We start from the raw sequence: 19,288 nt of genomic DNA on the forward strand, positions 1-19,288 counted from the left end.
GTCCTACCAGATATTAAGCATTGCTAAATACTGATAAAGTAGCAATCATAGAATGCTAAAGCCTCAGGAATAGACAAATGGATCAGTGGAACAGAATATGGAGCCTAAAAACAGACCCATGCATATTTAAAACCTTAATGTATGTCAGAAGTGATAGTATAATCAACAGGGAAAGGAAGAACTGTTCACCAATTAGGGCTAGAAAAAAATAAAATTAGATAATTACTTCACATCAAAAACAAAAATGTATTCCAAGTGTTAAAAGCAGATAAACTTTAAATTTAAAAAAGATGGGTTTTGCATGATTTTTCTGTAAACTTACAACATCTTAATTAAGATAAATATTTAAAAGTAAATGGGCATCCAACAGTATTTAAAATAAAATATTTTAGAAGAAAATAAAAATATCTTCTGATCTCAGGATAAGGAAGGAGTTCCTAAACAAGACAAAAGAGTACAAGCCATAAAGAAAAAGACTGATAAATTCTACAGCATTAAAAGAGAAAAATCAGTTCTGTATAAGAGATGATAACAAAGTGAAAAGACAATCTACAAGTGAAGAAGATATAGTATTTAAAACTAAAACTAACAATAGATTCTTATATAAAACATATGAAGTATGATGAAAAAATCAATAAGAAAAAGACCAATAATCCAATAGGAAAAAATTCACATAAGAGAAACAGAAAATTAATCAAATTTCTATGCACGAAACAATCGCCAGTAAACGCTTAAAAGATTGCATAATCTCATTAGTAATCAGGAAAATGCAAATTAAAATGACAACAAAATACAATTTTGTGCCCATCCGATTGAGAATATTAAAACATCTGACAAAACCAAGTGAGGACGAGGATATGAGAGTGCATAAGTCGTGACATATATTGGCACACTCACTCTAGGAGAGCAACTTGCAACAACCAGTAGAATTGAAAATACAGCTATTACCCAGCAACTTTGCTTCTAGAGTCATACCCTGAAGAAACTCACACATATGCTCAAAGCAACATATCAGAGTTCTCACTGCAGCACTGGTAATCCTAGCAAAAATTTGGAAATCTGAAAAAGTGTCTATTACCAGGGGAAAAAATAATTTCTAGAAAATTTATATCTAGAATATTATATGTGACTAAAAATTAAAGAACTAGGACATGCAAGACAGGTATATATTAATATAAAAGTGTAACATTAAAGGAAAAAAAAGGAAACAGCAGATTCACCTTAAAAATTTTTCCAAAAAACAACAAACACAATGGAACACAACAGGCTGCATTTTAACTGGCATCTACTCCATAAAGGAAAACTGCAACACTCATGGGAAACTGCAACACCAGATTAATTTTTGGAATGTATGGAGCAAGCTTCTATTTAATCTCCCCGTTCTAAAATCCCACTTGATAAATTAACCTCAGATAGAAGATTTATCAAAAGTTAAATTATAACAACAGATATTCCCCTCATCTTAGGCCAAAAACCAAAGAAAGGACAGTACAATTAGCATTCCATGGAAGGCCTTGCTTCCCAAAACTTCTCTACTCAAGGCCACAAAAGCAGCCTTTATCAAAGCTCTTCCTTATATTCTGCATTCTCAACTCCCCAAAATCAGCTTAATCCTTCCCTAGGAGTGCTCTCCAATGGCACACTCAAACTGGATTTCCTTTCTCAAACTGGATTTTTTCCCCTAGAGGTGAACATCCTATCTCCCTGCAGAGCACTGGTCACTTGCTGCCTGGAAAGGGCAGAGCTATTCCTTGAGCAAAGTGGTTGGTGAGCGACTTCCCTGATAGAGGAAGCTGTCTGAGAAGAATTTCTTCTAACAAAGTCTTCAGGAGCTTACCTGAACAAAGGGCAGGGGTTCAATGAATTTTAGTGGCATGTCTTGTTCTCCAAGATAGAGATAAAATAAATTACACAGACAAGATTTCTGACCTCAGGAAGTTTGAGATGGTGGGGACGTGGAGGAGACCCAGAGGGAAGGAAGTCCTAGAACTAAAACTGAAAAGGGAAACAGCCTTCTTGACTCTGTGGGTGCAGATCAGATTTTACCCTAGAAGCAAAGGAGGGGCACTGAGGATTTCAAGCTGAGAACTCAGATTTTTCCTTTAGAAAGATCACTCTGGCTGCAATGCAATGAAGGGATTAAAAGGGTGAGGTTAGGAATGTGGAGCAGAAATCCAGGGGTGAATGGTCCAAACTAGAGTACTGAGAAAAGGAAAAGCATCTCCTTACACCCAGGAGCTGTCTAATCTGATCAGCTCAATCTTCAGGCCGCTCGGAGCAGGTAAGGCAATCCCTACCAGGTCTTGGTACTCTCATATTGAACATAAATTCATGGAACATCAACATCAGATAAGGCCACTCTGTGATTACGATGGATCAAGACAAAGAAACAAGACCACTCCATAATGACGCCTGAACACAAAAACATGAACATCGCCCAAATCACAAAAGTGAACAAACATCTCCTTATCCCAGTTAGTAAGATTGACAGCTGCTTCTTTACCAATTACAGCTTTAGTTTCATTTCAATCTTCCTTCTTTCTAGAAGATTTTTATTAACATACCCAATAATAAAATCATCCCACTTCCTGACAATCCAGAGTAAAGCCTGGCTTCCTTAAACCCTCCCCCAAGGCACCTACCACAAGCCCAAATCTTATAATAAATTCTTTCTAACATCCCTGTTACTGAGACAGAGCATGGTTCCCCACAATGTATGTTCTTCATCACTGAAACAAATAATAAACCCAACTTGTTCAAGTCCGGGTAAGTTCCTAGTGGTCTTTGGTCAGAGGGCATTCACGGTTTGGTGGCAGTGGGATAATGACGACATGTATGGCTTGGACAATCGGGTAAAAGAGGGCACAGTGGAGAAGGAACAGATTTGTGGGGAAAGATGTGGGGAATTCAGTTTTGGACAAGTTGAACCGAAACTTTTGTGGGTCATCCTAATGAAGATATCTGGCAGGAAGTTGGATACTAGAGTCTGCAGCTCAGGAGATCCTGGGTTGAGACAGAAGTTTGGGAGATGGCAGAAAATATGTGGTAAATGAAGCCAAGATGGCAGAAAAGTTCAAGTTGGCCTAAGCAGAGCACAGTGGATGATAAAACAAGTGGACCTAGGACAGAACCCTGAGAACTGTTTAAGGAATAGACAGTAAAATGTTCAAGAAGTAAGAGAAATCTAGGAGAGCAGTGCCCCAGGAACTCAGGGTGGAGAGTGTTTCAAGGAGGATAAAAAGTTATACTTTGGGACTGAGTGAATAAGAGGTAACCAATGATCTTGGTGAAAGCAGTATCAGTGGAGGAGAGGATACAGGAACTAGAATGCAGCAGGTTAAGGAGAGAATGAGAAGTGAGGAAGTGACCAAAATGGGGGAAGAGCAGTTTCAGAGATTCCTACATTGCCCTTCCCACTAAGACAGTAAGCACTAGTTAGCCTAGTTTTGAACTGTTTTGCATGGCTCCTGCTACCTTGTATAAGGCCACAGCCAAATGGTCTCTAACCAACTCAGTTTTCCAATCGTGTTCGGTTTCCTGAAGGAGACATGACTTGAACAAAGTTAAATCTAGTTTAGCAATGAAATATCCCCTGAGGGGTGCAGCATTCCTGGGTGTACTGCAATAGCAGAGTGAGGCATGGAGTAGATGGAGAGAGCTCCTGTTCCATCTTCCTACTCCCCAAATCAATTTAATATGTTCTCATATAAAGGAGGAGTATTACTGTGATAAGAACAGATACTATGCTGGATCTTAGCCAAAAGACCAAGAAATAAAACTAACCGTGCTAAGTCCAGGTCAGCCCTTCCCACTCCAAACCTTCCTCACTCAGGTCCACAAAAACAATGTTTGAAAGAGCTCTTGATCTTCCACATCCTCATCTCCCCAGAGACCAGGCTAAACCTCCCCTGGGAGAGCACCCCAAAGTCACACTCCTCTACAATCCAGGAAACTCTGTTCTCAAATTGGGCCTTTTCTCCAAAGACCGAATGTCTTGTGCCCCAGTCCCAAGCAAAGCACTGGTCATTTGCATATCCTCCTCCTAGTCCTTAAGGGAGATGGTGCGTCTTGCTGTCAGGTGGGGACAGGGTTGCTCCCTGAGCAAGCTCTAGACCTCTGTAGGAGCAAGCTCATTTGAGAATGAAAGGCAATCGATGACTTAGGGCAGAAAAACAAGATGATCACTGAGTAATGGATGGTGGTGATGGTAGCACATTATAAATGTAATTATCAGCACTAAATCACATATTTGAGTGTGGTTAAAAGGGGGAAATTTTAGGTTGTTTATATGTTACTAGAATAAAAATTTTTGAAAAATAGAACTGTACAACACAAAAAGCGAACCCTGTTGTAAACAATGGACTACAGTTAATCATATAATTATAAAAATGTTCTTTCATGAATTGTAACAAATGTGGCACACTTAGGCAAGGTGTTAATAATAGCGTGGTATATGGGAACTCTATTTTATGCCCAATTTTTCTGTAAACCTACAACTTCTGAAATAAAAAAAGATCATTCAAAATTTTATAGATGATGCATGATTGTTTTGTAAACTGTGCCAGTTTGAATGTATTGTGTCCCCCAAATGCCATTATCTTTGTGGTCATGTGTGGGGCAGACGTTTTTGGTGCTGGTTGGATTTGCTTGGAATGTGCCCCACCCAGCTGTGGGAGATGATTTTGATGAGATGTTCCCATGGAGGCGTGGCCCCGCCCATTCAGGGTGGGCCTTGATAAGTGGGGCTATATAAATGAGCTGACTCAAAGAGAGGGAAGTGAGTGCAGCTGTGAGTGGTGTTTTGAGGTGGAGCAAGCTTGCTGGAGAGGAATGTCCTGGGAGAAAGCCGTTTTGAGGCCAGAGCTTTGGAGCAGACGCCAGCTGCCTTCCTAGCTAGCAGAGGTTTTCCGGATGCCATTGGCCATCCTCCGGTGAAGGTACCCGATTGTTGAGGTGTTACCTTGGACTTTTTGTGGCCTTAAGACTGTAACTGTGTAGTGAAATAAACCCCCGTTTTATAAAAGCCTATCCATCTCTGGTGTTTTGCATTCTGCAGCATGAGCAAACTAGAACAGATTTTGGTACCAGAGAAGTGGGGTGCTTTTGCTGCTGAGTTTGCAAATACCAAACATGTTGGAACAGCTTTTCAAATGGATAAGGGGAAGATTCTGGAATAATTGTGAGGAGCTTGATAGAAAAGGCCAAAACTGCTTTAAAGAGACTGTTTATGGAAATATGGAGTCTAAAGATACTTCTGATGAGGACTTGAACAGAAATGATGAATGTGTTGTTGCAAACTGGAAGAAAGGCGATCCTTGTTTTAAAGTGGCACAGAATTTGGCAAAATTGAGTCCTGGTGTCAGATGGAAGGAAGAATTTGAAAGCGACAACCTGGAATACTTAGCTGAGGAGATCTCCAGACTACATGTGGAGGATATACCCTGGCTTCTCCTTGCAGCTTATAGTAAAATGCGAGCAGAGAGAAACTTAGAACTGAACTCTTGGGTTCAAAGAAACCAGAAGCTGATGGCTTGGAAAATTATGAGCTTCCAGGGGGTGGAATCCCAGAAGCTACAGCCCAACATGAGGATGTAACCAAACATGGAACCCAGCCACCATTTCAGTACAAGCCAAGATTGGAAAAGGAGTTATCCAGAAAGGATTTGTGGAAGGTCCTATTGTCTAATGGCTTTGACCCCTGTGTGCTTCATGCAAAGCCAACAGAATTTTTGCGAGATCTTTATAGACAGAGCCATTGCCGGTCTGGACTGGAGGAGACAGACAAGGAAAAAATTAAAGGAAAAATATTTTCAAAGACAGAGCCATGGAGGTTGAGGTCTGGAGTCAGGAGGTCTCGGGCTGGGAGAGCAGAGCAGCCCACATGCATGGAAAGGGTGAGTTTGCCCTGGAGGTCGAGGGCGGGCTTTCCGTCTCAATGCTCTGGAAGAGTTTTGCCACCTCAGGTCCCAAAGAGGGTGGAGCACATTTCCAGGAAATTGGGGAGAGCCTGGCTGCCACCCCACTGTTCTGAAGGGGTTGAGCGTGTGCCCAGGAGATGGAAGGGAATCCAGGAGCTGCCCTGATGTTTGAGGAGGGTGGGGCCGAGAAGGTGGTCTCCCCAATGTGTGGAAATGTTGGAGCACTCACCCAAGCATTTGGAGAGAAAAGGGCTGCCACAAAGGCCCTTAGGAAGGGTTAGACTCCCGCTCTGTCAAGCCCCAAGGATGCAACATCGTTCTGTTAATGACTCTCAGACTTTGAAATCTAAGGGAGTTTGTCCTGTGGGTTTTAGGAACTGTTTTGCTCCTGTTAACCCTGTTTTCCTTACTGTTTCTCCTTATGGCAATGGAAATGTTTATCCTATGAATGTCTCTCCTTTGTATATTGGAAGCATATAACTTGTTCCAAGTTCACAAATCCACAGCTAGAGGGGAATTATGCCTTAGGACTGACCACGCCTAAACTGATTTTGATGGGATTTTGTACTTAACTTTTGTTACTGAAATGATTTAAGTTTTTGTGATATTGTGATGAAATGAATGTATTTTGTATTTGGAAAGATAATGTCATTTTGGGTTCCAGGGGGTGGAATGTGCCAGTTTGAATGTATTGTGTCCCCCAAATGCCATTATCTTTGTGGTCTTGTGTGGGGCAGACATTTTTGGTGCTGGTTGGATTTGCTTGGAATGTGCCCCACCCAGCTATGGGAGATGATTTTGATGAGATGTTCCCATGGAGGTGTGGCCCCGCCCATTCAGGGTGGGCCTTGATAAGTGGGGCTATATAAATGAGCTGACTCAAAGAGAGGGAAGCAAGTGCAGCTGTGAGTGGCGTTTTGAGGCGGAGCAAGCTTGCTGGAGAGGAATGTCCTGGGAGAAAGCCGTTTTGAGGCCAGAGCTTTGGAGCAGACGCCAGCTGCCTTCCTAGCTAGCAGAGGTTTTCCGGATACCATTGGCCATCCTCCGGTGAAGGTACCTGATTGTTGAGGTGTTACCTTGGACTTTTTGTGGCCTTAAGACTGTAACTGTGTAGTGAAATAAACCCCCGTTTTATAGAAGCCTATCCATCTCTGGTGTTTTGCATTCTGCAGCATGAGCAAACTAGAACATAAACCCACAATTTCTCTAAAAAAAAGCCTAAAAAAATAAATAATTTTATAGAGATAAACTGGTATATATTGAATCCTACTTTGAGTCTTGTTCCCTGCTAAGGATACAATAATGATTTACACAGACTAGATCTGGGACTCCGGGAGTTAGGGTGGGTGGGGACTGGTGGATCAGGGAGTGGTGGTAAGGAAACTGGCCAGGGAAACGGGGGTCTTAACAGCTTTATTGATCGGTTTGGACTTTAGCCTAAAGACAATGGAGAAGCACTGAAAGATTGCGGTCTGAAAAGAGCTGTCAAAGAAAAATCTGCACCAGACAATGTTAAACAGACAAGGATGGCTTTATTCAGGGGTTGTGATAGCAGGAGAGAGAGTAGGACTCGACTCCCTTGAAACAAAGGACAGAGAGTAGGACTCGATTCCCTTGAAACAAAGGACAGTGAGGTTTTGAAAGGGGAGACACTGGTTAGAGGAAAACACTAGATGATGGTAAGGGGGGTTGGCTCCTGGGATGGGTGAGTGATTTATGGAGGTTGCTATTAGGGCCACCTGGTTCAGAATGTTTTCCTTTGTGGTGATTAGGCCACCTGGAGTCTTATAAGGGCCAGAAGGGAGAAAGAGGGAGATAAGGAACTGTGTAGCCTAAGGGCTGAGGAACTTAAAGGCTGAGGGGAGAGTAGAGGGGAGGAGGAGGTAAGGAGCAAGATTGATATTTAGAATATTTAGGGTCTGAGGTTGTCTTTTTTCCTTTGTTGTCCCGAAGTCCCAGTTGTCTTTGCTCTGCAGTCCCACCGCTGCAGGATTAGTTTCAAGGTAGTCAGGATGGGGAAGGAAGTGGGTAAGAACCCACGAGGAGTAAGGCTGGCAGCTTGGTCAGAAAGAAAAACTGTCTTGGTCAGAGACTTGACCAAAGTTTTAGTTGGAAAGATCACTCTGGTTGCAATGCGGAGAATTCAGGGAAGAAGGAAAACCAGAGCCAGGGAGCCAGGTTGAGTCTGTTGTAAAACCTAGGGGTGAATGGCTCAAATTAGGGTAGTGGCAGTGGTGGTGGTGGTGGGCTTGGATAATTGGAGGAGGTGGAGCAGGTTAAATTCAGTTTTAGACAAGTTGAGTTGAGATGCCTACAGTCCATCCAATTGATTATGTTCATCCAGGAGGCAGCTGGATGTATGAAGCTCAGGCAAAGACCTTGGGTTAGAGGACAGGTATATTGGTGATCACCAAAACCATAAGAGTGGATACAGTGGCCCAGGCAGAGGGAGAGAAAAGGTGGACCTAGGACATCTTCTGGAATGGCCAGAGGATGTGTCTCAAAGGATCACAAAGAAGGGGTCAGAAATATAAGAGGAAGTCTAGGAGGACCTAGGACATCTTCTGGAATGGCCAGAAGATGTGTCTCAAAGGATCAAAAAGAAGGGGTCAGAAATATAAGAGGAAGTCTAGGAGGACCTAGGACATCTTCTGGAATGGCCAGAAGATGTGTCTCAAAGGATCACAAAGAAGGGGTCAGAAATATAAGAGGAAGTCTAGGAAAGGGCAGTGTTCTAGAAACTGTGGGAAGAGAATGTTTCAAGAAATAGGAACTGGTTCAAGTAGGATAAGGAGTGAAAAGTGTCTTTCAGATATAATAAAAGGAAGGTCACTGGGAACCTTGGTGAGACCTGAGATTCTGCATTTCGAACAGGCTTCCAGGTGATGCAGGTTTCAAAAGCCCTTTAACAGTTAAAAAAAGTTTGCTGATAAGAGGAGGCAAGATATGATGTTAGCTGGAGGGAGGCTTGGTTTCAGAATATGGCTAGTGTACTGTCTAAAAACTCCATCTCTGGAGTCAGACTTCTTAAATCCTTACCCTCAATAAGTATTTCCTAAATGAATAAATGAATGGTCCAACGAAAGGCAGTGTGCCCTAGGGGTTGTTGAAGTATAATTAAAAAATGACTCATACAAACATAATATGAATACATGTCAAAGATTTTATTCAACTTACTAATTAATTCTAGGAAAGGAGAATTGTACAGTCCATCAGTTAGGAATGCTGACATAAATTTGTTAATAGGTAGATGGAAAACTGTCTTATCACAGGGCAATCTTAAGGGTAGTAAAATATCCAAATCAGTAGTAAATAGGAAGTCAAACAAAGGTACATCCCCCCAGAAAATCAGATAATCCCCAGGTGGGGTAGGGCTGCTTTACAACATTAAAAGGACAACCTACTAATCACTTATGCCTATTTCCAAGTTTTGGATAATTTGTCTTAGAATCAAAAATAGAGACTGGTTTTGAATATCAGCTTTGCCATACAGCTATGTAACACTGAGTAAATAACTTACACCTAATACTCAGTTTTCTCATCTATAAAAGGGGATCCTAACAATAATTACTATTTATTTTAAATTGAGGTATACATATAAAGCATTTAGCATAGCTAAATGGAAATCATTTAATCAATGCTAATATATTAATATTCCATGCCTTCCACCAATTGTTTCATCTTGTTTTTCTTATTTCTCATTACTTGACATCCCAGCCGTCATGCTCCAGTCACACACATACACACAGACACACACAGAGACAGACACATTTCATTTAACTTGACTGCTCCATTCTTATCTCATGGAACATCCCCTTTCTACTCTTAATCAAATAAAAAATGATCAAAATTCATCTATTCCCTGAATATCGAAACTCACATTATTATCACCAAACTTCAATCTCTCCTTGACATACATAAAGTTTGAAAAGCTCCAAACCACAACAGGTAATGTTACCTAGAAATCAACAGGCATAATCCAATGCTCTCATCCCCCTACCCTCTTCCACACGTGGCTCCCTCCTTCATTTCCTTTAGAGTTCTGCCCAAAGGGCAGCTTATCAGAGAGGCCCTCTTTGAGTGAAATGGCTATTCCTTCCCTTCTGCCCCAGCAGTCCCTCTCCCCTTCCCTGCTTAATTTTTACCATAACCCTTACTCCACCTGACATATTATGTTTATCTGTATACATCCAGCAAACCATGAACTCCAGGGGGGCCCAAGAGGGACTGCCTGTTTTCTTCCCTTTTGTATCCCCTGTGCCTAACAGGTGCTCACCAAATAAATATTGGAAGGATAAATGTTGAATGAAGGTCACCCATGTTCTCCAACTGCCAAGAACATTGGCTTTTTGGGTGCTTATCCCCTTCTACTCCTTCCATACTAGTGACAACAACCCTTTTCTAAATTCTCCCTTCCTAGTGGATTCTATGTCATGACACAAGAGGTTGCAAAGTCACAGGCATGGGCCATCTTTGGACCACAGCCATATTTTGATTGGCTCACCGAATGCTCTTAAAATTTTTAATTTGGAAGCCAACATTTAAAAAAGAGCTAATTAATATACAATTGTGGTTTCTTTTGAAAACTTTGAAGATGACCACTCAGGTACAATATTCTAGCAAGGCAATAATCAGCTAGAGCAGAGAAAGGAAAAGCTGTCCAGTTGGGCTAGAGTTCTCACCCAGTTCATTTTGCTTGTCTACATTACTTGCCTGATTTCCATATGTACATGAGTTGGACACCCCTGACTTAAATCATGTTCCTCTCCTTTCTATTTCCATTACTGTTTCACTTGTTATAACAGAGTCCACTTACTTCTTGCCTAAGCTACTGTGACAATCTAAATAATGTCCTTGCCTCCATCTTATCACTCGATTTTTTATCACCTCCTTGCTCAAAAACTTTCTCTGACTTCTTTCTTGCAACCTACTGTTCAAATGATTTGGCTTTGCATTCTGGACCTACCTCATCTTGCCTTCCCAAAGAAATCTTTCCATTTTTATCTTCTGCCACTCCCCTTCAGCCCATCTTTCATGAGTTATATCATATTCTTCCTTTCCTTTCCATCTTCAAGCATGTGCTCAAATCGTTTCTTTAACTGTAATTCCCTCCCCCAGTCTGTTTCTCTGCCCTTCAAGGCCCAGACTTCATAAGGCATTTTACCAATTCCCATTTCCCCATACCTTCCGTAGCTCTGTGTGCCTACTGTGCATCTTCTTGATTTTCCACAGTGTATCCATTCCATTTTCTATACTTTTTTTTACAGTTTTTGTTACAAATTAGGCTGTTTGTATGCACATCTTAATTCTCCCCAATCAGACCAAAACCTCATGATGGCAGACTCTTATCTCCCTCCATCCATGTTGTATCACACACAGAACAAGCACTTAACATTGAATAAGTGAATTTATTCCAGTCCATAATACCTTTGTTCAAACTGCAATTCTCTCAGTACTTGTCTACAGGGTCACTTGTTATGTTACTGTAGGACATGCACGGGGACAAATTAAATGCAAGCAGTCAAAAATTGATTCTTGGCAGGCGCAGAAAAATCTTAACTATGAAAATGGTTTGTGGCCCTCCAAAGGGTTACTGTTCATAGTTCATAAACGGATACACAATATATCTGTGGTATTGAATTTTCATGGGTGGAAAGGGGAATTAGGGGGCAAAACTGCCTAAAAAGGTACTGAGGGGTGGCATGTTAATAAAAAGAGAAATAACACCCAACAATTGTTCCATTTGTTTCCTGTGTATTTGCTTCCTCCCCAGCTACCTTGAGAACAGAGCTTTGAGATGAAAGCAGTAAAGCAGAGTGCTTAGAAGTGCAGGCTCTGGAATCAGACTGCCTGAATTTGCATTTTGGCCCTATCTTCTAGCTGGATAACACTGAGCAAATTACTTACTCTCTTCAGGCCTTAGGTTCCTCATCTATAACATTTCCTCAATGCCTTCCTCCTAGGGCTGTTGTATTAATGTATTAAACGAGGTCACAGAGAAGATCCCATCTCCAGTGCTTAATAAATGTTTATATAACTTGCGTGTACACATAGGTGTTTACCACAAACCACCAATGAACTAATGCTACTTGGTTTCAATAACAGATTATGGCTAACCCGAACCACTTTGACACTCAGGCGGGAGTCGCAAGCAGCTCTGCGTCAGCTCTTTACACGCAGGGTCCCTCTATAAAATGGGGTATTACACAAACCCTTGGAATTTGGGAGAATTAAAGAAATTAATTAATACTATGTGCTTAAAACGGTGCTCCAGAAATGCTAGCTAGCGTTAGCCCCACTACAGGCCAAGCCCCTAGCAAAATCGGACAGGAGAGCAGGAGTTGGCCAGTAAGGAAAAATCAGAACCTGTCACGAGACTATGAAGTGGGGCATCTACGTCCTGACTCACTTTCCCTCCGGAATGGCCCCACACAAGGGGCTTCCACCCGAGCCCAGGCCGGGGCCCAGTACCTGAGTCGCCCCCGGCGCTGGGGCCCTGGTTACCAAGCCCGAAATGAACACCGAGAGGCTGGTATGGAAGCGAGACGACGCCGGACGAGGGTTCGGTAGGTCTGGAGTCCATGGAGACGGACCCTGTACAGGGATCTAGCGTGTGTGGGGGGAAGGGGGTACTCAGGAAAGGGTGTGGGGGCAAGTGGCTGTGACCTAAAAGGAGAGTCACTTCAGGATCCGTGGGACGCAGGGGTCTCAAAGCTCCTGTCACGCAGGTAGCCGGCGGCTGCTGCTTCCATCACACCAGCCCTGTGCGCGCCTGCTCAATTCACCAGAGCGCACGCGCGCCTTTTTCGCGCCCCGGGTTTAGGGTGTATGCACTCTACTCCCGCCCTCCCGGGTATTCTTTACCCATAACTCCTCGGGCTCGCACGACGTCATGTTTTGCGCGTGCGCTCTCGCAGTCCCGCCCCCAAATCCCGTGGGCCTCTGCGGGGCACTATTTAAGTACTTCACGGCGCATTTTCGGTCTCATTTTTTTTCAGTGTTTTTTTCGGTAAGTTTTGGGGTATTCGTGCCTGTTTTGCTTTTTTTTTTTTTTTTTTTTTTTTTTTTTTTTAAACTTTCCGCCTGAGCATAATACACTTAAAGCTTGGCACTGTACTGCACCTTTTTGGTGGACTGAGTGGGGGGGAAAAGGTGGTTTAGGCCCTGGCCTTGGGCTTTGGCGCGGCGGCGGGGCTTGTAAAGGACAAGATGGCGTTGGCGAGGTGTGCTGGCGGCCCTCCCTGTGATGAGGACCTTTTCACAGACCTGTACTGAGCTCCGTGAGGATAAGTAGCTCTGAGGAGACGGGCCCTGAACAGTCGCTTGGGAAAGAGAAGTGTTTGCGAAATACCCAGTGTTAATCTTTTCTGTTGCTTTTTTCTTTTGTCTGCAGGGTTCAGGCACACATCTGAGTTGAAAAGGACCCTCTGTTTGTTGAAGTAAGTGATTTTAAAGGCTATTCTTTGCTTTTCCAATGTTGCTGTATCTAAGTCCCATGGTATGTGCTACAGGGATGACATTAAGAACTGAACTCTCTCTTTCTGATGGATTAGTGGAGAAGACTTAACATTCTGAGTAGCACTATCTTACACAAATTTTTAGGCTCAGTTCTGAGGTGCTAGGGCACTAACATGAGTCAGTTGGCATTCTCAGCGAAGGGTGGTTTTCATGTTGTTTCAGATGTTCAGCTTAAAAGAGCTTACTGGTGGGAGGATGGGACAAGACCCACCCTTCTGCACATGGCCGGTGATACAAGGCCTTGGAAGAGCATGTGGTACTACACCTAGATAACACCCTTTCATGTTGCTCTACAGATTGAGCTTTACAGTGATGCTCCAGGTGGGTATCTAATAGTTTATGCCATTACTGGAAGGGGGCACACAGTTTAGATGGAACTTGCTGGTTCAAATTGAACTGACCACTATCCATGATGAACATAAAAATGACAAGCATATGACTGACCTTACATGTGATGTCATCTTACTACTGAGAAGTGGGTGAGGGTACTGATGAGCTTTGGAATGGCTAGTCTTAGGTACAAACACCACTGCCCCTTTCTGTCTCCAGTGTATCCTTACCAATCCTGAGGAGGTCACCCACCCCCTGGACACATGCAGGTAATTGTCTGTATGGGGGCATTGGGGTGTGTCATCTCCCAGGGGTTCCCCCAGGAGAGGAAGCAGTCAGCTGATCAGCTTTTTGCTCCTTCCAGCTTGTTCCTCTTGTAATTTTTCTGGGGAGGGGGAGAGCAATCCAGCAGGATAATGGTTGGTCCTTTTGAGGGGTGCTCTTTCCTCACATGTATCCTGTCACTGTCAGATGATTTGAAATGATAATGCTGATGCTCTGTGAGGTATGACAGTTAATAAAGCATGTTAGAGTTCTGATGACAGTTGCTGTTAATGAAGAAATTTTATTCTGTCCTTATAATTGTAAAATAACATTTTATTCTCCTTTCCCAGATTAGGATGCCTGATGATACTGTATTCATCTATCTACTGTAAGTTCCTTCTGGTACTATGATAAATGAGCATAAATAAGATTGGTTTGATATATTATGGATTCATCATCCTCATGATGTTTTTTGAGTCACCCAGAACCCTGCTTGAGTCAAAACTTTCTAGTTTCTCTAACCTGTGCTGATGTTTTCTTGAACTTGTATTTCCCCCAGGAACCAACTGATACTCTCAGGATCCAACTGCTAGAATGAGCTGAAAGTGGTAAGTAGGTGCAACCTTGCCAGCCATCATTTGTCGAAGTCCAGTGCCAGTGAGGAGCAAACATCCTGTCTTAACCCCTGTTTTAGTCCCAGAGTCAGAAATGGTGAACCCACTGGGGCTAAATGGGAGAGAGGATGAGAACTTGTTCCATAAGGAACTGTCTGAGATATACAGATGCCTACAGCATTTGGTTAGTTTTCCATATCCATTAACCATAGCTAGAATAGCTTTAGATATTTCGAATATTTAACTAATTAAATGATTTTTCCGACTCAGAAGCAGCTTGCCGAACAAGACTCCAGCATTAAGAGGTTAGTTGGTTTTTACCTTGGTAAAAAAAAAAAAGCAAGTAGGCAGTTTCTGTGATGAAACAACCTAGCTCACTATGACTTACAATGAAAACATACGAACATCTGAGAAACTGGAGAAGACTGGTGGGGTAAAGCGTGTGAGGAACATTTCACCCACAGCTTTGTCCTTGCAGGTGCAGTTATCATTAAGCCACTTACTGACTAAAAGGTGAGTAATTTCAACATGTGTTCAGTGAATGTGCAATTTGGTGTAGAAAACTGCCTCTGTATGATGACTTACCTGGAATCTCGTTCGGCTGATGCTTGCTGTTGAGACTTGGAAATCTGATTTTCTAGGAATAATAGTTCACATGGGGACAATTTTAACCCAAAATGGAGGCATTATTTGACTTAGTCTTGTTTTTTTACAGGGTGTCCAGTATTTTGCCTGGAGCCCAAGCAGTGATACAAGGTAAATACCTTTGCAACACTGGCTGCTATATGTGCTTGGAGGGAGGGGAGTTGTCTCATCTCCGTTTTGTGGGGTGGGGGTAAGGGTGGGGACATTTGGTCTGGGTAGCAGGGCAGAGACATGACTGGCTAAATTCAAAGGCTTAGGTCATTCTTGAGCAACTGTTTGCTCACAAGTGATGAGTTGAATACCGCCCCAGTCTGATAACTGTGACTGAAAGGTACTTCTGAGCTGTGAGCTTAAATTCTAACTCTACAAGGAAAGTATGTATATAGACAAGCTGATGATACTATAAAATGTGTACATTAAAATGTACATAGCTATATGGATGGGCCCTTCCAAGCAACAGGAGCTCATGGGGATGTTTGAGACTTAATTCCCAATCGCATATTTTTGCAGGGAAACTTTAGGTGTATTTCTGCTCAACTCCAGTCTACAGTTAAGAGGTGAGTAATTTAAATATAAGGTGGGGTAAGTAAAATTAGATCCCAATGAAGAAACTTTCACACGTCTTACCTTCTGTCCTAGTCCCAGAGCCTGCAAAGGTGAACCCACTGGGGCTGGCTGGAGGAAAAGAGGAGGGTTTGTTCCAGAAGGAACTGTCTGAGGGATCATGAGTATTTCTGTCCATGGGAAAGGGAGGACTAATCACCTATACAGAAACAAGTTGTATGTGTATTCCAGGTCTGGCAAGAACAAGGTGCATTTAAATGTTACCTGTTCAAATATTGGTATTTTTTAATAGACTAACCATAAAAGTACTTGGAAGTAGCTTTATAATGGTAACCATATGTAAACTCTTTAATAATTCATAAATGTAGCATAAAATAAGAACTTTTCTTTTACTCTGCAGGAGTTCAAAATCTTGGAGAACATTTCAAAAGGAGAAATTCCAAGGCATTTCCTACACAACCTAAGTGTTCAAATTAAACCTTTTTACTGTCTCCAAATCAAGTTTTGTCTTTTGTCTTCCTTGATTTGTGTGTTCTGGTGGGTATCAATGGACTGAAGGAAATTAATAGTGAATTTTTCTATATATTTTGTGGTCAGAACCAGTTTAAGTGAACATAATTAACAGCACTGTCTAATATGTTTGAATGTGGTTAAGAGGAGAAATTTTAAGTTACATATTACTAGAAATTTTAAAGTATGTGGTATTGTACATACACAGTGAACCCCTAAGGTAAACCATGGTCTGTAGTAAGTACACTTGTAAAAATGTTTTCCTCAACGGTAAACACACCACACTAATACTAGGTGTAAATAATTGGGGTGGGGGATGCAATTGCTATTAGCTGTGTGACACAGGACAGTTAGCGCCATGACTTCTTCAGCCCTGAGTTTTAATAGTACTGGGTTTGAGAAACTGATGTGATAAATGCTGTCAAACAATAAGGAACTGGTTCCCTGGTAAGGGTGGCCTTGAAGGTAGCTCAGGAGATGTTACAAGCTGGGACCTGGAAGAGGGTGGGATGAGGCAGTGGTCCAGGCTGAGGAAACCCCAGATGGGGTGATTCAGATTTTGGAGGTAGTCAATAGGATTGGCTGATGAGTGGTGTTGGGGTAAGGAGAAAAGGCATAAGGATGTTTTGGCGGGGGCAAGAAGGAATCCCTTGAGTTTGAGATGGCCTCCCAAACACCCAGGGAGTCACAGTATGGCATAGGGTTTAGGAGCAGGATCCAGAGCCAGGGTGCCACTTGAGAAAATCACGACTTGCTGTTCGTTAGCATCTATTCAAAAGAAGAAACTACCTCATAAGCTAAGTACATGTAAAGCACCTGGAATGGATTCTGGCATCGTTAGCCAGTCAAGCTGGAGACAGAGTCACCAGAGGCTGGGTAGGAGGGAAAGCCAGGGAATGGAATTCAACTGAATTCCTAGAAGGCCAGGTAGCTAACATTTGTGAAGAGGATGGGTTAGCAGCCAAGAGGAGAGCTGTGCACGCTTTTTCAGGACCTCAGCACCTCCAACCCAGAGTGACCATCAAGGGAACTGGGGCCTAAGGCAGCCGCTTTTCGGGTTTTTCGTTCTTTTAACCAAATACCGCACCTCATCTGCCCAGCCCTGGGCTAGACAATGCAGCTGTAAGTCAGGCAGCCTAAGCCCTGGAGCCAGCACTCCAGGACCAACAGGATCTCTGGTTCCTCCAGGTTTGAGGAGCTTTCAGGATTGAGGGCACCTCTTCAGATGTGCTTCACTGGCCTGGAAGGCCATGGTGCTTCTCGAGTAGGTGAATCAGCTTCCAGGGGCTTCAAGAACCATGCCCGGAAACCATATGTGCAAATTCGTGTAAGCCAAATTTGCCTGGTTGACCTGCTCCATTGTGTACAGGTTTTCAAGTTGAGTGCCACACTCCCCCTTGCAAAAAAATTTTCCAAAATACAAAATCAATAGCGAGTCTAAAATTGTTGAATCAATTTAGAAATCTGTAGGAAAGTACCATAAAAACAAAAACAAAAAGCTTAAAAAGAGTTAAAATGGGATTGCAAAGTGGGGTGGGGGGTGGGGTAACAGGGGACCACTATTTTGTTACAAATCTTTTTTATTTTTTAGCTAATAATTGTAAAGTCCTTAACCACAGTAGGGCATGGATATGACCCCATGCTAGAGCCAGTATTGAAGTCACTGAAATTTGCTCTATGCATTATGTTTTACAAAAGAAAAATATGTGCTCATGGGGATAATAAAAATGGCATTTCCTTGCTACTTCTCATTCTTTCCAAGAGTAACTACGCACAGGGTATTGTTTAGCTGTCTGGGTCTATTTCCTTGCAGTACCGGACACAAGTGACTCCTCTCAAGTTGCTGGCCCAAGTAATTCTGCTTTTGAGAATTATCTTATTGAGCCCTGAGCTGTATGAGCTGAGAGCCATGTTGGTTGCTGGAGGGAGATTCTTGTCCCCTTTTTCCTTCTCACTGTCAGAATATGTCATACAAAGAGCCCCAGCATTTTCAGTTACCTTCAGAAGTAAGGGGCCCTGAAAGAAGGGGGAGAAAGCTGAGAATGAGGGTAGGGAGTGCTGACGAGATATAATGTCCACAACACATCAAAAAAAAAAAAAAGGAATATTTCTGAAAATGGATCTTGAGGCCTTCATTTTAAAGATCACTCCCCTGCCCATGTCAGCCTGAAAGGTCAGAGGCTACAGATCCAGGAATTGTTACTTTTTCTTCATAAACCATCTCCTTCCTCCCTTCTTTCCTGTTGTAGGTTTACAGAAAAATCAGCAGAAAGCACAGAGTTCCCGTATTAACCCTTCACAAACACAGTTTTCCCTATTAGCAACATTTTGCATTAATGTGGTACATTTGTTAAACAACTGATGAACCAATATGACATAGTTTAGATTAGGGTTCACTATTTGTACTGCACAGTTCTATTCCAGTAACATATACAACATAAAATTCCCCATTTAACCACTTTCAAATATACAATTCAGTTAATTACATTCAGAATGTTGTGCCCATCATCCATTACCAAAACTTTTCCATCACCCCAAATAGAAACTGTACAATTTAAGCATTAACTCCTCCATTCCCTACCCCCACCCAGGCCCTGCTAACCTATATTCTAGTTTCTGATTCTATTAACTTGTGTGTTCTGGTTATTTCATATAAGTGATATCATATGATATTTATCCTTTTGTGTCTGGCTTGTTTCAACTCAAGATGTCTTCAAGGCTCATCCATATTGTAGCATGTATCAGAACTTCCTTGCTTTTTACAGCTGAATAATATTGCATTATTTGGCTTATCACATTTTGTTTATCATTCATCTGTTGACGACGGACGGATGCTTGGGTTGCTTCCACTTCTTGGCTATTGTGAATAATGCTGCACTGAACACCAGTGTGCAAATACCTGTCTGAGTCCCTGCTTTCAATTAT

General features: G+C 42.3%; 1 long non-coding RNA gene and 11 other non-coding genes across 14 annotated transcripts; 10 read left to right on the forward strand and 2 right to left on the reverse strand.

The window, feature by feature from the left end:
- Nucleotides 1–1,298: 1,298 nt before the first annotated feature.
- Nucleotides 1,299–1,487, reverse strand: LOC119538921. The gene has a single exon (XR_005217704.1). It is a non-coding gene; the product is annotated as a U2 spliceosomal RNA (small nuclear RNA).
- Nucleotides 1,488–3,594: 2,107 nt separating this feature from the next.
- Nucleotides 3,595–3,777, reverse strand: LOC119538910. The gene has a single exon (XR_005217693.1). It is a non-coding gene; the product is annotated as a U2 spliceosomal RNA (small nuclear RNA).
- Nucleotides 3,778–12,860: 9,083 nt separating this feature from the next.
- Nucleotides 12,861–16,354, forward strand: LOC119535904. Of its 3 annotated transcripts, none has more exons than XR_005217314.1 (11): nucleotides 12,861–12,927; nucleotides 13,312–13,357; nucleotides 13,599–13,757; nucleotides 13,986–14,035; nucleotides 14,381–14,418; nucleotides 14,590–14,638; nucleotides 14,915–14,949; nucleotides 15,123–15,157; nucleotides 15,360–15,400; nucleotides 15,800–15,846; nucleotides 16,254–16,354. It is a non-coding gene; the product is annotated as an uncharacterized LOC119535904 (long non-coding RNA). The 3 variants fall into 3 exon arrangements; XR_005217315.1 differs by lacking the exon at nucleotides 12,861–12,927 and adding an exon at nucleotides 12,998–13,198; XR_005217312.1 differs by lacking the exon at nucleotides 12,861–12,927 and having other exon boundaries at nucleotides 12,998–13,357.
- LOC119538903 lies at nucleotides 13,156–13,224 on the forward strand. Its single transcript, XR_005217687.1, has one exon. It is a non-coding gene; the product is annotated as a small nucleolar RNA SNORD25 (small nucleolar RNA).
- On the forward strand, nucleotides 13,424–13,498 carry LOC119538914. Its single transcript, XR_005217697.1, has one exon. It is a non-coding gene; the product is annotated as a small nucleolar RNA SNORD26 (small nucleolar RNA).
- LOC119538913 lies at nucleotides 13,841–13,912 on the forward strand. The gene has a single exon (XR_005217696.1). It is a non-coding gene; the product is annotated as a small nucleolar RNA SNORD27 (small nucleolar RNA).
- LOC119538912 lies at nucleotides 14,233–14,310 on the forward strand. The gene has a single exon (XR_005217695.1). It is a non-coding gene; the product is annotated as a small nucleolar RNA SNORD28 (small nucleolar RNA).
- Nucleotides 14,683–14,808, forward strand: LOC119538918. The gene has a single exon (XR_005217701.1). It is a non-coding gene; the product is annotated as a small nucleolar RNA SNORD22 (small nucleolar RNA).
- LOC119538911 lies at nucleotides 14,996–15,060 on the forward strand. Its single transcript, XR_005217694.1, has one exon. It is a non-coding gene; the product is annotated as a small nucleolar RNA SNORD29 (small nucleolar RNA).
- LOC119538915 lies at nucleotides 15,214–15,282 on the forward strand. Its single transcript, XR_005217698.1, has one exon. It is a non-coding gene; the product is annotated as a small nucleolar RNA SNORD30 (small nucleolar RNA).
- LOC119538916 lies at nucleotides 15,569–15,636 on the forward strand. Its single transcript, XR_005217699.1, has one exon. It is a non-coding gene; the product is annotated as a small nucleolar RNA SNORD31 (small nucleolar RNA).
- Nucleotides 15,887–16,012, forward strand: LOC119538917. The gene has a single exon (XR_005217700.1). It is a non-coding gene; the product is annotated as a small nucleolar RNA SNORD22 (small nucleolar RNA).
- Nucleotides 16,355–19,288: the final 2,934 nt, after the last annotated feature.

This window comes from Choloepus didactylus, chromosome 6 (assembly GCF_015220235.1).
Source record: "Choloepus didactylus isolate mChoDid1 chromosome 6, mChoDid1.pri, whole genome shotgun sequence".
Lineage (NCBI taxonomy): Eukaryota > Metazoa > Chordata > Mammalia > Pilosa > Megalonychidae > Choloepus > Choloepus didactylus.